The sequence below is a fragment of the Protopterus annectens genome, chromosome 16.part0, assembly GCF_019279795.1.
Source record: "Protopterus annectens isolate FY-2018-M chromosome 16.part0, PAN1.0, whole genome shotgun sequence".
NCBI classification, from domain to species: domain Eukaryota; kingdom Metazoa; phylum Chordata; order Ceratodontiformes; family Protopteridae; genus Protopterus; species Protopterus annectens.
In genome coordinates this window covers 859,191,001-859,203,316 of record NC_056750.1, presented here as the reverse complement: position 1 = coordinate 859,203,316, position 12,316 = coordinate 859,191,001, and positions in this window count along the sequence as shown.

The window sequence follows — 12,316 nt, the reverse complement described above, 5'->3', positions numbered from 1 at the left end:
CCTGCGACAAAACCAATGGGCAGGGGCACAAAAACAAATTTCTGCCCTCATGGACATGAGAGCTATTCAGAGTACTACAGCAAGAACAGGGACAAGGATTTTTCTCAAGACTTTTCCTGGTACCCAGAAAGGACAAAGCCTGGAGACCAATACTGGACCTGTCAATCCTAAATACTTTTCTGGATGTTCCAAAATTCAAAATGTTAACGCTGCAGCAACTTCTACCCATGCTAGGCAAGAAGGCTTGGCTAGTTACTTTGACCTCAAGGAGGCATACCTGCATGTCCCAATCAGACAATCTTGCAGAAGATACCTCAGATTCATAGCTGGCTCAATGCATTACCAATTCTCTGCACTGCCCTTTGGCTTATCTACTGCGCCCAGGGTCTTCACAAAATGCCTGGAACCAGTAATTGTATTTTGCAGACAGAACGGAATTCAAATATATCCCTACTTGGACGACTGCCTTATTCAAGCAGAGAGCAAGGACATTCTACTAAAGCATCTGGCATTTGTAAAAAGATTACTAATTTGCCTAGGGTACACAGTAAATGAAAAGAAATCAAAAGTAGTGCCCTCTCAAGAGAGAATATTCCTGGGTGCAAGCTTAAATACAACTGCCCAGATGGCTTATCTCACGCCAGGCAAGCAAAGACAACTGATTCATTACTTTCAAGTGATGGCAACAAAGACTCGGCTCCCTGCAAGAAGAATTCTGCAGGCCCTGGGCTTCATGGCATCCAGCATTCTACTAATTCCATATGCAAGACTGCATATGAGGAAACTACAGTGGTATCTAAAAAGTGTTTGGACTCAACATTACCAAAGCCTGGAAACACCAATAACTCTAATTCCCTGCCTGCAACAGGAGTTTCGATGGTGGGCACGGGCCTGTCACCACAACAAGGGACAGCCTTTCACCTTACCCACAGCCAGGCAGACAATAACAGATGCATCGGATTATGCCTGGGGGGCACACATGGCAGGAAAATGTATTCAGGGCACGTGGCCCAAGGAACAAATGCATCTTCACATCAATCAAAGAGATGTTAGCTGTACAGAATGCCCTTGACAGCCTTCAAGGATTTACTACATCCAGGACAACTATTACTAAAGACTGACAATACCACAGTTATGTGGTACATAAGCAAGGGGGTACACATTCCTACCCCCTCTGCAGGCAAGCCATGACTTTGTGGAGCACAGCACTGCCCTATCAAGTACATCTGCAGGCACAATTCCTGCCAGGAATGAAAAATACACTGGCAGACGAACTAAGCAGAAATCTCATGGATCCTCACGAATGGAAACTAAATCCACAGGTCTTCAGCATAACAAGGAAATGGGGACGCCCAGACATAGATCTTTTTGCCTCCCCTCACAACTGCCAACTACAGAGATTTTGCACAAGAACTTATCACTCCCAACCATGGAAAGTGGATGCTCTATCATTCAGCTGGAAAACTGACAGTTTATGCCTTTCCTCCACTGCCTCCTCTTCCCAAGGTGCTCCTAAAAGTCAGACGAGAAGCCAAAAATGATCCTGATTGTCCCAGACTGGCTATGCCAGCACTGGTACTCAGTCCTAAAAAGCTTGTCTCAAGGCCCAGCCTGGCCTTTGCCTCAAATTCCTCATCTTCTGACTCAACAAAACAATCAGATTCTGCAGTCAACTCAGAACCTTAAATCTGGCTGCATGACAGATAATATAGCCACTCAGACCACACATCTCTCTAAAGCTGTTATGGATGTCATTTTAGAAGCCAGGAGGCCAAGCACTAGAAAATCTTATGCAGAAAAATGGAAGAGATTCTGTGCTTGGAACCAGGCTCAAGGACTCGAACCACTTGTTCCAAATATACCTCAAATTTTACAATACCTAACTGAGATGCTGGACAAAGGCCTATCCTCATCAATTAAGATCCATGCCTCTGCCATTTCAGCGCATTACAATACGGAACCTCCTATTTTCTCTCATCCACTACTAAGACAGTACCTCAGAGGGGAAAAAACATAAGACCCCCCCAAGGAGAGCACCATTACCTACTTGGGACCTCAATTTTGTTTTAGAAAAACTCATACTGCCTCCTTTTGAGTCAGCCAATACAGCTGATATAAAATTTTTATGAAAAACTGCTCTGCTCCTAGCAATAACTTCAGCAAGAAGAGTCTGAGTTGCAGGCATTAATGGCAGTGGGACCTTTCATCATTTTTGACCAGGACAGGGTCTCTCTAAGGACAAACCCAACATTTATGCCAAAGGTAGTGTCCAGTGTGGCTCTTAACCAAACCATTAATTTGCCAACATACTATCCAAATCCCCAGAATAAAGGGGAGAGACTTCTGCACGCTTTGGACATACACAGACCGCTACGATTCTACTTGGACAAAAAAGCTTTCAGAAAAACTGGGTAACTGTTTGTAGCTTATGCTGCAGGATCACAAGGAAAGCCTATTTCAAAGCAGACTGTTTCAAAATGGATAGGACACTGCATTCGCTTCTGCTGTTCACAACATGGCAAATCAGTGCCTAAGGGCATTAGGCCACATTCTACCAGATCAGCAGCCACTTCAGCAGCCATCCTCAGAGGAGTACCAACCAAAGACATTTTAGAGGCTGCAACCTGGAGTTCAGTGCACACTTTCACCAAGGACTACCACTTACCTCTCTACTCTAAATCCAGAGCAGGCTTTGCCACTGCAGTTCTGCAGGGCCTGGTAGCCTCTCCTAATCCTGTTTAGGACCAGCCACCCAACCTCAGCTTTGGGATTCATCCCAAGTGTAATGACTGCAACAGTGAAACACGATGAGCATAGTACAATTGTGTACCTACCATAAATGTAGATGTTAGTGTATTCACTGTTGCAGTCCAGGTTACCCACCCACCATCCCCCTTTTCTTTGCTGGGACTGTTCTGTACTTCTCTATTCTACACAACCTTTGTGGTGTATTTGCTTGTAGATGAAGGAAATGTTTATTTTAGTACATGCATGCTTTTTGGCATAATTTTTATCAGCCTATCTATTTGGGGCCACCTGACATCTGGGGCAAGAAAAACTGAAGAAAATTGCATCGGCTGCATCTTTTTATACCCCTGGCGCACTGACGTCAGGGAAGAGGCGACTGCAACCGATGCCGGACCTAGACTTTGGAATTCTGGCCGACTGCGGGTAGCCTGCCAGCAGGATAACCGAAGTGTAATGACTGTAACAGTGAATACACTCTAACATCTACATTTATGGTAGGTACACAACTGTACTTTTTATACCCCTGATGACCCGACGTCATGGAAGAGAAGACTGCAACCGACGCAGGACCCAAGACATTAGAATTCAGGCCAACTGAGGGTAACCTGCCAGCAGATTACCCAAATGTAATGACTGCAACAGTGAATACACTCTAACATCTACATTTATGGTAAGTGTACACAACTGTACTTTATCCCTGCCAGGGTAGCTGTTGGCCAGCCCGAATACTAGAAGCTTGGCATTTCTGTGTTTGTTGCCGTCACTTCAGGACTTGACATCAGGTCGTCAGTAGTATAAAGTAAGCCAGCCAACGCCATTACATCAGTCTTTCTTGCAGTGGAGCCCAAAGCAGAAGTAGTTTGCACGAGTGTCTGTTGGCCGCTACCTGAGTTTTCATTTCCGAATTGAATTTGAAGTCTTTGAAAGCAAGTACTCCATTGGGAATCCTTTTTTCTTGCACTAACCAATGTCAGTAAAATGTTAATTGTCTCGCCTGTGGAAAGCAAATACCACACCGTGACTTGCACTCTTAATGCATCACTTGTTTAGATCCAAACCATGACGTCCCCCGTTGTCGCTTCTGTGCTTTGTTCAGTGCCAGAACTGTCATCTGGTCCTTATTGTAGCCATATATTTTTGTTTGCCTTCCTCTTATTCCGAAATGACTTTGGTAAGCCATCCAATAGCAGATCTTCTGAAAAAACATAAAGATAAAGATGGAGACAGACCGCACACGTCCAAACCTACCGGCGTTTCCATTAAACTAATAGTCATCTAGTACTCTGTGAGGTGCTTTTGGAGCCCCTGATGCCTGCTTCAGTTGATTTGCAGGCCACTACAGAGACCCTTTCAGAGTCTGGTATGCTGCAAAACTCTTCGGTTAAGGATCCTGCGGTAGTCTCTACCTTGGATGGGTCTGGAGCTGCTGAGCAGGCACCAGCTTCCGAGGAAATCCTTCGCACTACCGAATCTGATAGATGTCTTCTTTCCCTACTACTGTTCTTTCAACAACAGTTTTTTAGTCCCAAGGTTTGAACCACACCCAAGAAACAGACGACCCACTCTCAGGTGCCTGCTACATTGCCTCAGTCTCAAATGCTTAAAATGGCAGAAGACCTTATGCTGATCAGGGGAGGCCAAGCTATCCCCTCAAAAAGGAAAAGAGATCTGTCCCCTGTAGTTTTGTCTGAACAAGAGTCAGATGAATCTGATGCAGCTGACTATGAAGACATGCAACCCCTGTCCACTTATGAGGATTCTGATGCAGAGGACTACATTCCTTCAGCCTCCCCCAGAGGATTTTTTTTCCTTTGGGGAAACCCTGCATACTTTAAGAGAACATTTCCAATGGGAGAGTCAGGACTACCCTCAGTCCAAAAAGAGACTTTGGGAATTCCTGGATCTTCCGCAACACAGACTCTTGGCCACCCCCCAGGCCTGGATATTGTGGATGATGTTTTCCTTGAATCCAGCTTGACTCCTAACATTCTACCTCCTGCTCCCAGAAAACGAGACAGGTACTGTAGAGTCCCTGACTCACACAAATCTTTAAAAATCCAACAGCTGACCCTGAGGTCATTTCTCAAGGGCCAAAAGGGATTAAAGCAACTTCTGCTAAGAATCCCAGCCCCTCAGACGGGGATTCCCGAGCATTGGACAGATGGGGTAAAAAAAGTATACACCTCAGCTACTCTTGCTATCAGGGCACTAAATTGTCAGTTTGTTATGCTGAAATATCTGCAACATACCTTGCAACTCCTTAAACAAAAAATGTCTTCCTTTCCTGTTTGGGCAGAATCTAAAGATTTACAAGATTTAATGCATTCTGCAAGTCAAGTAACCAAACACACTTTGTACTCTGGTTGTGATGCCCTAGAAGCTTTCTGCAGCGCAGCAGTCACTGGATCTGTCATTAGAAGACATGCATGGCTTAAGGAACAGCCCCTGCCAGACCATGTCAAATCTAAATTGTTGGATGCCCCCTTACCCAAATAACTTATTTGGCACCAAGGCAGAAGAGGTCTTAAAAAGATGGAAGAAAAAGCAAAATCTGTGCAAACAGATTTCTTAAAGGTCCAGCCCCCTAGGTTCAGGAGGAATCGTTTGTACCACAGCAAATTCACATATATCCACGCTATGAAGGATGAAATTAACCAATCCTCAGCTATAATGGACCGTTTATTGAAGTAACATCACGAACAGCAGCACACTTTAAAAACCAACAGCAGAAACATTAACATCCACGAAAACAGTACACTGAACCAGACAGCATAAACGAATTTACCCGGGTTTCGTCCGATATGACGAACTTCTTCAGAATGCAATTCACAAGTGTTACCTTAATTTAAATACACAGATTACACCCCAATTAAAGATTAATTAATCAAATTGAATTCAATCAATTCAGTGGTTTTAATACACCCATTATGGCAAATAGCCACCAACTCTTGATCATACTAACATTACTTAAAAAAACTATAATCATATACCAATGTGATGTTTATGTTTATATATATACATATATATGTGGGCATCCCCATGTTATTGCATCCTAAATGTTCTTGTATGTGCACAATATATATAATAATGATATAATAGTTGATTATTTTGATATTCTGTTTTCTGTGTGAAACCACATTCATATATTACCCTACATAAATATTATTTATATAAATACTCATTACACAACATTTATATCATTAAATTATTGATAAAAATAACAATAATGTAAATAAAAATAAAATTAAAACAAATAAAATTGATAATTAAATAAAAATGTATTTTAACCACTTTAGGGCCACCACATTATAAATAAAATGTAACAATATTAATAAATCAATTATTAATTGTCAATAATTTTGTAATTAATTTTGGGCTAGTGTATTCTACCCTTGATGTAATTGTTGTTCAATATGGGTTTAATACTACAATATTCGTTTAAACCTGGCCAATTATAGGCATTTAGTAGTATTTGCCACTTTAATTCACTAACATCTAGATCATATTTGGTATGTTTTCCACATACATCATGTTCAATATGCTGAATAACACAAAATTTAAATGTGTGATTTTTATTTGATTGAATATGTCTGGCCAGGGCATTCGTTGTTCTCATGTGTTGAATATCTAGCAGATGTTCTTTAATTCTTTAATTCTATTCCTAAAATGTCTGCTAGTTTTACCAATATAGAATGCCTTGCAATCCTGACATAATGCAATATAAATAACGTTAGAAGTAAAACAATTAAAATGTTCTTTTATACTAATGTTATGATAGTTAACCATAAGTCTACCGCCTGTACATTTTATATGTTTACAAACTGTACACCTCCTACATTTAAAATTACCAACTGTCCTATTTGTTTTAGGCTTAGTTGAATATATAGAGTTTTCAAAAAATTCTTTGAAGGATGTGTCCTTTTTATATACAAATTTAAGTTGTCCTTGAAATATATGCGCCACATTATTATCATCTGTCAAGATCCCCCAATTTCTCCTGATAATATTCCTGATAATCTCATAAGTGTCATCGAATACAGAAATGTATAATGGCAATTGATGGTTGTCTACTTTATTATTGTTTGTGTTAATACTAATGTACCCGTGACTCAATATAGCCTCATAGGTTCCCATAAGTCTTTTATTTTTAACTTCAAGTATTTTCTCACAAAAAACTCAAATTCAATTTGATTAATTAATTAATCTTTAATTGGGGTGTAATCTGTGTATTTAAATTAAGGTAACACTTGTGAATTGCATTCTGAAGAAGTTCGTCATATCGGACGAAACCCGGGTAAATTCGTTTATGCTGTCTGGTTCAGTGTACTGTTTTCGTGGATGTTAATGTTTCTGCTGTTGGTTTTTAAAGTGTACTGCTGTTCGTGATGTTACTTCAATAAACTGTCCATTATAGCTGAGGATTGGTTAATTTCATCCTTCATAGCGTGGATATATGTGAATTTGCTGTGGTACAACCGACTGCCGAGTGCTTGAACTTCCTGGGCTTACAAACATCAGTTTAATAATTCTTCTTGGTATCAGTGGCAATGGAAGGCGAGGTTGTTCCAGTCCCGGTGGACACCGGTGTGTTACTTCAGCAGATTCGAGAACAGCTTAGAGAGCATTCGGCTCTCATACACCAAATATTGGACAAAGATAATCAAGTTCACATAGACTCAGTAACCGACAGTCTTGGGTTACCCTTAACACAGGCTACACCACAATCGCTAGGTACGGGCACTCAAGGACAACGTAAAAATGGAGAGAAAGTTTATTCTGTTGGAGTCAGGAATGACAAAGCATGGCGAGACAACAACTACTCGTTCAATATGGGGAACAAGTCTAGATCTCTTACACCGAAACAAAGTAACACCTCCATGCAAGATATGTTAAAGACCTTTGAAATGAAACTCTTCAAATTTAAGAGAATTCAATTGGAAAACAGTTACTTACAAAAAAACATTGAACTTAATATGGTCCCTAAAGGTCTGCGCCTTTGGAGATACCCCAATGGCTGTGAAGACAACACAAATATGTTAGATGAATTACATGAATTGTTCAATGACACAGGCATTAAGCTTATGGAAATTATAATTAAACACAATAACCTGAGGATAGAGACTTTACTTAAAGAATTAGATTGTCTAAATCTTAACATCAGCCAGGATTTATTGTTTGAGCGAAACTACACGAACTACACCCACATTATACGGGATGTGGACAACACCTGTGACATTTTGTACAATAAAAAACTTTCTAAAATAACAAGAGATATCCACAGATATGAAATCGGGGATGTTTACCCAAAAACCAAACGGGTGACTCGTAGTCACGGTAACCAGTATCAAGAGGGGCGTAAAGGATCAGAACCGGAAATGAACGATGTCACTTCCGATGGGGAACATAATGAAGAACATAGTAATGGTGAAATCAACGGTGGATTTATTGAAGACGGGGTTCGGCGGTCTGAGAGGCTCTTTAACCGAGGACAAAATATGGAAGTTGGAGAACAAAGGAATACGGGAGCACGACCCAAAAAAGATTTTTTGTCAAAAAACGGCAAAAATGCCTGGAAGAACCGCAGGTAGTCAGCGGGGAAGATACTGACAGCACCCATAGTATATTTGGAGTGTTGGGATCGAGGTACGGGCATCACATACCCTATGTTCACGACATTTTACATTCCAACAGTGATCAAAGTTTGGGTATCGACAACCACAACATATGTGACTTTTTTCAGTTAACAACGGACATCCGGACATACAATAAATATCACAGAACACAGACTGGTAACTACGTCAACTTCAAGGGTAATTATGGGGAAACGAATACAGAAGTGGGCATGTATGATGTTTTGAATGGTGATGTAACCAATGGTATGAATGAATATGTAATTAATGGTTTAAGCAACCTTAACAGCCACAGTTTGGGAAATAACATGAATTTTGAAACTACAAGACAAAATGAACAAAATGTAGAAAATTATTTAAGTGACATAAACAATTATTGTGACAAATGTTCTTTTATTTCACAAGGAATTACAACCTCTCATGATGTAAGAACAGCTAACTGTTATCATGGCATAGATAATGATATAATACCAGTAGATGTGAGAAATAGTACGATGAGGAAAGAACTACAGGAATTAAATGAGGGGGATTATACATTATTAAACCTTTCTACATATGAAGTTATGGATATCATAAAGGGACAAAATTTGACAGACGAAAATAGATCTGAACATATTTATGACGATCAAACAACAACAGTGGGGGAAAATATGTATATACCCCAGACATGTACTGGTATGATTATTCCCATTAACTTTCATATTGATTTGAATCCTGAACATTATTTTGAGGAAAGGTTTCAGCCTTTTTCAAGCACTAGCCTTGAATCAACAGAGTGAATTTTTAAGTAACCCGATAATTATAACTAACACTCAAGGGGATTTCAAAATATTCAACTATTCGAAGAATGTCATGAGTAGAGAACATGCTAATCTGTTCTCAAGGGGATTCAACTTTGTACCATGTCGGAAGGGTAGATTGGTTAGCTCACTTATTGATTTGAAATTATTCATCAGGAAATTGAACCTGAAAACTTTTTTCAAGAATATACCTAACGAAAACATGTTTCTCAAATATAATAACAACAAACTGACCAAACCCAGTGTTTTCAACCCCCCAACCCATGAAAAAGTAGCCTTATTTGAAAAAATAACTGAAAGGGACATTAGGAATTTCTATAGGCAATATAAACAACCTATACATACCAATATGGCAAAGGAACAACAAACTACACTTGATTATATATTGGGACTTACGGATATCAGAATAATGAGACCGGATAAAGGTAGTGGGGTTGTTATAACAGATAAAGGGGATTACATTTCGTATATGACAACAATGTTATTTAGTGAATCATATTCAGAGGTCAGTTTGAATGAAATTCATATTGCTAACCAAAGAATTGACAACTTATTAGAAGACATGTTAATGCAAGGAGAAATTTCAGAGGATGAATATGGTTTTTTGAAGAATGATTATCCCGTAATTAGTGGAATTTTTGGAATACCCAAGATTCATAAGGGTCTGAATAATTTGCAATTCAGACCAATAGTTGATGGTAAGAGAAGCAAAACATGCTTCATTGGACACTATTTGGACTATCATTTTAAGAAGTGCCTAGTTAAATATCCCTATATTACTAAAGACTCTTGGGATTTTCTTTGAAGGTTGAATTAATTCAAAATGAATAATGGAGATATTTTTGTCACAGTGGATGTATGTAATTTATTTACATGCATCCCACACGACATAGGCTTAATATGGTTAGAGGAACAACTTTTTGAATCTAGAATATATGAACAAACCAAAATTAACACACTAATTAATCTTATGGACATCGTATTGCATAATAATTTCATACATTTTGAAGGGAATTATTACAAACAAACTGATGGGGTGGCCATGGGGGCAGCTTGTGCCCCCCCCCCATGTATGCAAATCTCATAATGACATACTGGGAACAAAATTTTGTATTCAAAAGTGGATTTTGGAAACATATAAAAATGTATTTAAGATACCTAGACGATATTTTTTTATCATCTGGGATCAAGATGAAAGAGAATTAAATACATTCCTGGAATATATCAATAACAATGTCCGATTTTTAAAATTCACACATACCATTAGCGTTGAGGAAACAACATTCCTGGATGTGAAAATTACATATAATAAAAGTAGTGGTTGCTTGAAATCTAATATATTCAGAAAATCAACATTTTCAAATTCTTACCTCCACTATGACAGTTGGCACCCTGACCATCAGAAGAAAGCCGTGGTTAAAGGCCAGATGGTCAGGGCGGCCAGAATGGTCAGTGATGAGGATGAATTTATTAAAGAATTAAAATTTATGGCAACTATGTTTATTAACAGGGGATATCCAGAGGTTTTTTGTGAGAAAATACTTGAAGTTAAAAATAAAAGACTTATGGGAACCTATGAGGCTATATTGAGTCACGGGTACATTAACATTAGTATTAACACAAACAATAATAAAGTAGACAACCATCAATTGCCATTATACATTTCTGTATTCGATGACACTTATGAGATTATCAGGAATATTATCAGGAGATATTGGGGGATCTTGACAGATGATAATAGTGTGGCGCATATATTTCAAGGACAACTTAAATTTGTATATAAAAAGGACACATCCTTCAAAGAATTTTTTGAAAACACTATATATTCAACTAAGCCTAAAACAAATAGGACAGTTGGTAATTTTAAATGTGGGAGGTGTACTGTTTGTAAACATATAAAATGTACAGGTGGTAGACTTATGGTTAACTATCATAACATTAGTATAAAAGAACATTTTAATTGTTTTACTTCTAACGTTATATCTGAAGTAGGATATTCATTTGTCTGCAACCTGTGGGTTATGGATCCGATATCGGATCCGAACCGGCATGGTTTTCCAGCTATGGATCCAAGCTCTCAGCTCCTCCCCTCACCCATAATGCCCTGCTCTACCCTCATGACCTCAGATCTCGTTTGCCGCGCTGGTGACTGGATTTGTATTCATAGCTCTCAGCTAAGTGGTGATTTATTTCCTGTTAAAACAGAAAATTTAAAGTTTTTTGTGTTTTTCTGTGTGAAAGTTTAGGTTTCCCTCTTTGATAGTTTTATTTTGAGTTAAATTAAGTAATTTTTTTTTCCCTCCCCTCGCTGTTGCGTAGAGTGTGTGTGTTGGGCCTGTGTGTCTTTTTGTTTAAGTTACTTTTAGTAGCTTTATAGATTATGGCTGATCAGCCTAAATCTATTTTCTCAAAATGCTCCGAGTGTGGCCATAAGCTCTCACCGGCTGATGGCCACACTCGGTGTGTTAAGTGTCTCGGGGTTGAACACCTCACATCTGGGTGTTCCATTTGTGCAGGGTTCAACCCCAGGGCACTGAGGGAGCGGAGGTCCAAGCTTGTCTTGGCGGGTCTTTTACCGCCAGACTCGGCTCCGGCCTCCGCTCCTTCGGGAACAACTGTGGCTACGGTTGTTCCCCTGTGGCACCCTCCTGCTCCTGGGACTCAACCTCCCGTTTCTGGAGAGGAGAGGGATGCTAGAAAAAAGGACCGGAGGGAGAAGCACCACAAGCGGCGGGCCGAGACCTCTGTTTCGCCCCGCCAGCCAAGCGGCTTCTCCCGGCTCCGTTGTCGGCTCGGTCTCCTCCTTCTCGGCCCGGTCCCTGTGTGCTTTTCACCGGGTCCTGAGGAGGAGGAGACCCGATCTCCGCCGAGGCTATCGAGGAGGCACTCCAGGCCTACCTCGGTAGCCTCGCCGAGATCTACACATAGCCTTTCTGATGCTGATCTGGACCGGATGATGAGAAGGTTCATCCAGGCCCAGATGCAGATGGGAGTGTCTTGCCTCCCCTCGGGGAGCTCAACACCCTTTTTAAGCCTATTGCTCCTTCTCCGACCCGCTATCCGGGTTGGAGCAGCTGGAGCCGAGCAGCCGAGCCGGGGTGGGTCGGCGCCGATAGTACTTGGTACCGGATCCGACCC